This window comes from Oncorhynchus kisutch, linkage group LG19, assembly GCF_002021735.2.
Source record: "Oncorhynchus kisutch isolate 150728-3 linkage group LG19, Okis_V2, whole genome shotgun sequence".
Classification (NCBI taxonomy): Eukaryota; Metazoa; Chordata; class Actinopteri; order Salmoniformes; family Salmonidae; genus Oncorhynchus; species Oncorhynchus kisutch.
In genome coordinates, this window is record NC_034192.2 from 35542356 (window position 1) to 35549959 (window position 7604).

Consider the following 7604-nt stretch of genomic DNA (forward strand, 5'->3'; position numbering starts at 1 on the left):
AGCCTACATCAACCACTGAGCTGTTTGGGAGTCAGGTTGAGCATATGAGAAGGACGGAGTTGGAATGTGTTTTTTTAATACTTTATGCAGAGAGGTAATGAGAAACAACTTACTAGGCGAAGGGAGACCACAGGACTGTTCTTTGGGAGAAGAAGTGAGAGGTTAGCCGGGGAACATGGTACACATATGTTTGGGTGGTCACAAGAAGGGAGCAAACTTACCTAATGTGGTAGAAGGAAGCAGGCAGATCCCTCTATGGCCTTGATCTCGCCTCGGGAGAGGTGAGTCAGTCTTCACGGTAAGAACTACCCATTCTGTAAGGTGTAATTATCCCAGCAGGCACCCGTGGATAGAATTGTTAGGAAATGGGAGCTTGAGCATCAATCCCATACTGACCTCCCTAAGTCCGAAGTCAACCCCTTCCCTGTGTCTTTGTAATAATGGGAAGGAAGACATGGGAGATACTAGAGCTTGCCGTGTATATATGGGTCAACTGAGAGAAGAGTGTAGTGATAGGAGAATACTAAAGGGGATTTTAGTGTGTTAGACTTACAGCAACAGGTGACAGGTGTAAACCTTTCCAAGATAGAGGAAGGCATGAGAGCACCTTTTGGATGGATGTGGGTATGCAGTGACAAAGGGTACCTCACTTTACCTCCTGGATGGGGGGGTTGTTGTTATTTGGGGAGAACAGAAATGTACATGTTAAGAATTCCGGTCACCGATCTTTTCAATGAGACAGGTAAAACCAACTCTGGGGAACTGAAGCGTGCCAAACGACTCATCCCAGACAATCAGGAAGACTATGATCATGTCCTACACCCGGGTGAGATTTTTGGTATGTCAGTCATACCCTCCTGGGGTGTGGCTGTTCTGGGAAAGTGGGTAAATAAATGTACCTATTCTTTACAGGCCCATATGAATTTAACGATCTGAGGATTTAGCCAACTCTCATTAGATGTCCAAAAACTGAAAACAGTCGCCGACCGCCATGAGTTGGCTTTAGATGATCTTTTGTCCTTAAGTGGCCCAGCCAGAGCCAGGACTTGAATCCAATTGAATATCTCTGGAGAGACCTGAAAATAGCTATGCAGCGACACTCCCCATCCAACGTGACAGAGCTTGAGAGGATCAGCAGAAAAGAATGGGAGAAACTCCCCAAATACAGGTGTGCCAAGCTTGTAGCATCATACCCAAGAAGAATCGAGGCTGTAATTGCTGCCAAAGGTACTTCAACAAAGTAAAGGGTCTGAATTATTATGCCAATTTATTGTGTGTAGATTGTTAAGGGGGATAAACAAGTTCATCCATTTTAGAACAAGGCTAACATAACAACATGTGGAAAAAGTGAAGGGGTCTGAATACTTTCTGAATGCATGAGTACTATGCTTGTGCATCAACATTTATTTGAAAAGGAGGAGAGACCGAGGAGAGTAGGGTGAGTCTCCACACAGACAATACCCAGATTTTATTAAAAATCTCAAACAATTTCAAATGCAAATTCTCTCTCTCCTCTCTCTCCAGTTTTCTGCTTTTTAGTTCCACTTGAAATGGCAAATGACAAGCAATCCAAATCAATGAGGCGGTAGTTTACCAGCTCACAGAACCAGGAAGACAAAACAAACAAGACATTCAGTGAAAACTACACAACGCAGGCTCCCAGTGATCATGCTATACAACATATGCACTTCTTGTTCAAACCGTGCCAATATATCCTCCAAACACTGTCTTTGAGGGCATTATCACTTTTATACAACGGGTTACCAACATATTCAAGTAATGATTGACATATTTTCATTAAAAAACTTATTTTGATTCATTTGCATAAGCTGTTTTGTAGTGACATTTATTTTGATGCATCCATAACAATGAGTTAATGAGGCGTGATTACGCCTCATTTATAGAAAATGTGCTCTTTCATCAGGACCAGTAGAGTGAAGTACTTTGTGTGGTGTTCATGTTTTTGTTATTCACCCAATGTTCGCGGTTCTGATGGACCCACACAATTATTGTGGTTTTAAAACAATACAGGCATAACGATTGACGCAAAAATACTTAATACCTGATACTTAGATGTTGACTTATATTAATTACAAGCAATATAGACAGCATACATGGTTAATATTTGCCATTTACCTCTGCTAGATCACATTTATCAATAAAAGCGCAATTCGTTTTTGGGGGATTTTTTTATATTTTTCTAAACAAAATAAATTTTGTAAACAATTATAATCAAGACATAAATCATGTTTATCTTGAACAAATATAAATGAAACAAAGTTTTCATCACTATGGATGTTTATTGCTTTGAACTGATTTTTTACATATAGTATTATATGGAAATGGTAAATGAGCCCCATTGATCATAAATTAAGGCCAGTCTACACACCACACGAGGGACATAGTTTTACTGTGTGTGTTGCAAATGTATTTCTTGCACTTGATGTATGTGTACTATGTCTTCCTGACTTTCTTGGGTCCACACACATCGCAGCACTTCTTGTTGCTACCGGCTGCAATCTAGAATGATGAAAACACTTAGTTCAGGAATATCTCACTCACATATATAGTTACAGCAGGCCATGGTAGGAGAGTCAGACACACACATGCAACAACATCACTCACACTTACTTCTGGTATTGGAGTTGTTGGTTCTGTGGGCCGGGCGGATGGGGCACCACCATCCTCCTCACGATGGCTGCAGAAGCTGGGAACCTTGGGATATGTTGCTTCCTCTGGATTTGAGGTCTTACCAATGCCTTGCCCAGCTCCTCGAGAAAGAGCTGTCTCCTCTGGAGCTTCCCTCTGTTCCAATCTGGGTTCAATGCCATCGAGATGACAAAAGTGGTGTACGCCGAGATGTCCAAGATGTTGAAGAATATCACAAGAGGCCAGCGTAGCGTTCTTCTTTTGCAGCTGTAGCCAGTCACCAGTTTGTCTAAATTGTCGACCCCTCCTTGTAATCCATTATGATTTCAGTTTTTTTATGTTCCTGGCCACAGATTCTCCCATTCCTATGCAGCGTACTCATGAGTACCACATTTTTGCCTTTCTTTGGCACGTAGGACACTAGGGACACGTCGGCCGTGAACATAAACTTTGTGGAATTGATAGGCCTGTTTTGTGTATTCAACAGCTGAGGTGGGAGCTTTAGCTCATTATTTCATACGGTTCCTACCATCGTCAGCTTCCTCTTGAGGAGCTTCTGTCCCAGCTTGTGCGAAGGTAAAAGGTTATCTCATGTGATGTTGAGGCCACGGTGTCCCTGTGTCACGTCCAGGACAACCCGCATCCCTTGGCAGGCCAGGAAAATGATCCAATTCACACACTTATCAAGAGAACATCATTGGTCATCCCTACTGCCTCTGATCTGGTGGACTCACTAAACACAAATGCTTTGTATGTAAATCATGTCTGAGTGTTGGAGTGTGCCCCTGACTATCCATAAAATAAAAAAAACAAGAAAATTGTGCCATCTGGTTTGCCTAATAAGGATTTAGAAATTACATTTATACTTTTACTTTTGATACTTTAGTCTATTTTTTAAATTACATTTACTTTTGATACTTAAGTATATTTAAAATCAAATACTTTTCGACTTTTCCTCAAGTAGCATTTTACTGGGTGACTTTCACTTTTACTTGAGTCATTTTCTATTAAGGTATTTTTACTCTCACTCAAGTATGACAATTGGTTACTTTTTCCACCACTGGCCAGGACACTGTTTTCAGAGGAGCTAGCCAACAACACAGCTAACACAATAACTTCAAACTGAAGCTGGAAAGACTGCAAACTAGCTGCACTTCATTTTATTTGACCTTTTTTTAATTGACATGTGTTTGTATACACTACCGTTGAAATGTTTGGGGTCAGCATAAAGTAAAGTTCAGTCCAAATCACAATCAATTGAAATAAATCTGTTAGTAAAGTGCATAAAAACAGTACAAGTACAAAGTGAAATGCATAAGCGTTATTTGCTCTGCTTTCTATAGAAAATCACAAGAAAATACAGAGAACACAATGTTCATTCACAGTTAGAATGGACTTTCTAAAATTTCAAATACTTTCAAAAATTTCAAATTTCAAGTACAAGATGTCCATAAACAAAATGACATTGTGCATTTATTTATTTAACCTTTATTTAACTGGGCAAGTCATTTAAGAACAATTTATTATTTACAATGACGGCCTACCCCAGCTAAACCTGGACAACACTGGGCCAAGTCAGATGGAACAGAGTAAATATGCATTTTAACATCATAGATTTAGTCGGTAGTAACTGGTGGAATAGACACTGGCTGAATGCTCTTTTAACCAATCAGCATTCAGGATTAGACCCACCCCTTGTATAAAATGATATAGACATGTGCGTGAACGAACACACACACACCAAATTATATACAAAAAAAATCGTATTAGTCACATGAGCCGAATCAACAGAGCTTACAATGAAATGCTTACTTACAAGCCCCTAACCAACAATGCAGTTAAAACAGGTACTAAATAAATAAAACATTTAAGAATAATAAATAAAAGTAACAAGTAATTAAAGATCAGCAAATAAATGCTAAAAAATGTGTTTAGTTGAAAATGTCATTTATATTACAGGCACACTGAGATTGTCAAGTTTAAGTTCAGTTCTAATGCCTCACCACACACACGGGCGCACGTACACACACACATTGCTCAACACACTTCCTTATTAAACATTGGCTGGCGGCAGTGTATTATTGTTGTCACAGTACATAGATATGTCTCTCCTGGTGAGTGACCGCTTGGTTCCACGCATATCACTATCAGGAACATCGGAGGGCGGGAGGGGGTTGTGGGTTATGAGAGGGAAGGAGAGCAAACGCATCACTTTGAAAATGTGCCTCCAGAGCTAAACTTGACCAACACGCTAGACTACACACAGCAGTAGACATTAGCTGCAGTACCAACAGCCATACAAAGGAACAATTGACACATGTTATCACCTGGCTGAATTAGGCCTGTCTGCCACTGATCAGCAGTGCCCAGACACAAATCCATAAAAATCTTTCACATATGAGAGACTCTGGCTCTATACATAGGTGGCATAAAAACAAACAAAAACATTCTTACAGACTAAAGTTCTTTTAGAGACCAATTCCCAAACCCATAAATAAAATGCTGATAAATGCTTCCGACATAATAGTCTGAAAAATACATGATCAAAGTCCTGAGTAAGAAAGGCCCTGAACGCCTTCAGCACCAGCTTCAAACAGCTGAAAATACATCATTTTTGGTTAATGAAAAGATATTTCACAGCGGTTTAGATGGTACAGTGATTATCTAGACATTGCTTGTTTTGTCACAAACTGAAATAAGGCAAACTATATTAGAATTTTATCAACCAGGAAATGGCAGAGTGATTTCTGCATATTGCACCTTTAAAAGTTTGTTTGAAAGTCTTGAAGACTTGTTGGGAGTTGTGTAACAGAGCAGAGCTGAGGAGATGCAGGGTGACAGGGAACAGATTGACTCTGCCCGGGGCACACCCTCAGGTTAGACTGGGAAAAGAGATCACTCCCTCCCCCTGATGTTTAGGTGAAAGAGGCGGGGACACAGCTGTGTGTGTGCACACGCATGTGTGTGTGTGACGCCAAGGCCCTACGGCTCAGAATCTGCTGTCGCTATGCAGCTGACATGTCTTAGCAAAAGAGTGACAGTCTCCGTGACTAATTTGACTCTGAATACTTTGGGAGAAGATATTCTGGAAAGTTTGCCTCTACTTCAAAATATACCTGCCAGCTTTTAAAACTAAGAAAGATATACAGCTGGAAATTACCCAAAGGCAGCAGCATAAAAGCCAACTCAGTTTTAAATGCTTTTTCTATTGAGAAGACATTAGATTTCTTCACCAACACAGTTGCCATGAATTTTACAGTAATAAAACATACTTTCAATGGGCAGTCCCCTGTGGCTCCCTGCTACTGCCATGTACGTGTCTCCTAACCAAGGCCATTGTGACAGGAAGCAGTTGTGCTTGCAGTGATGTAACAATTTGTAGAACTAAATCCTATAGTTTGTTTTGCATAGACAAACACAGTGTGTGATACAGTGCCCTGTAACCACTAAATGGCCCTGTGCTGTTGTGAGTACTGTGGGTGTGTTCCTTTGTCGCACACGTCAACACTTTATATTGCAGTCAATTACCACAGCCTTTCATGGTAAGACACACAAACGCACACAGGATGGTGCAGAGAGAAGGGAGAGAACCCTCAAACCAGCACAAAATGGAAAACACATTAATCTACTGTATATCCACCTCAGCATTAAGTCAGGTGGCAGGGTAGCCTATCTGGGTATCTGTCATTCTGCCCCTGAACAGGCAGTTAACCCACTGTTCCTAGGCTGTCATTGAAAATAAGAATTTGTTCTTAACTAACTTGCCTGGTTAAATAAAGGTAAAAAAAAAAAAAAATTGACCTTGATGTAAATCTCATTAGCCTGAAGCAGAGCTCTTATCTGGAAGTCTAGATACAGTAATTCACGTTGTTTCATATAGATACTTCAGATAAAGCAGTCTACAGGGAACAGTCAAAGAGGAGGAAACAGGAAACTCTCCCTCTTCTCCAAATTTCCATCTCACCTTTCTTTGGCAGAGGGAAATGAACAAGCTACTCTTAAAGGCATGATCAAAAATCCATAAAAGTCATCTGAGGGTGCAATGCATTGCACCACCTCAAAGACATGGCCAAAATACTCCACAGTAGCAATTCACGGTTCACCCACAACCCCCAATGTGTTGTTTTGTACACAGACAGTCAGCCCCTGCTACCACACCGTGACTCACAGAGCAAGCAGGTTGAGGATGTTTACAGCCCGCTTTTTTCAGCCTCAAACGAACGGCTCTAATTACCAACAGTCTGTGGCGTGGCGCTGCACATACACAGACCCCGGACCCAAGAATAAAAAATGGATGTTACAGAGAGAGAAGACCTTGATGTGCAGGTGTAGTTGGTGTGGTGGGGAGTTGCTAGCAGCAATAAGGAAACACTCCTTTAATGGCAGACAGACACAGCAGCCCCAGTGACACCTGGCTACATCACACTACAAAGCAGAACCACACCAAACCCAGTCAAGTAAGCCTAACCCCATGGTCCAATCCAGCCTCATACTCTACAAAATACTACAAAACCCCATACTCCGTCCCCTGATGTAGGCCATAGGTCTACAGATGAGTTACCAACAACACCACTGCAGGGGATAAAAAAAGAACGTTCTTGCACAATCCAGAACGACTGGCCGTGTGCAAACTGCGTTTGAGGATGTGGTCAATTCGTGTGTACTGAGAAGTTCACAAGGTACTATTGAGAGCGTAATCATTACGATGACACATACGTAGGCCTACATACAGCAGACCGCGGGACAGGCTGACATCTTGTGAGAGAAAGGTGTAGTCGCACCCCTCTCCGTAAGGGACCAAAGTCATCATTTCAAACGTGTAGTTGTTTCGTTTAAATGTTTCATTCAGCTCAGGATTAGCTCAGGATGCACCTGTTGAAAATGCACCTAGAACTACCTGTCGAAACCCAGTGCAGTTCAAATACTTTTTCTCTAAATTACTTTCAACATGCACT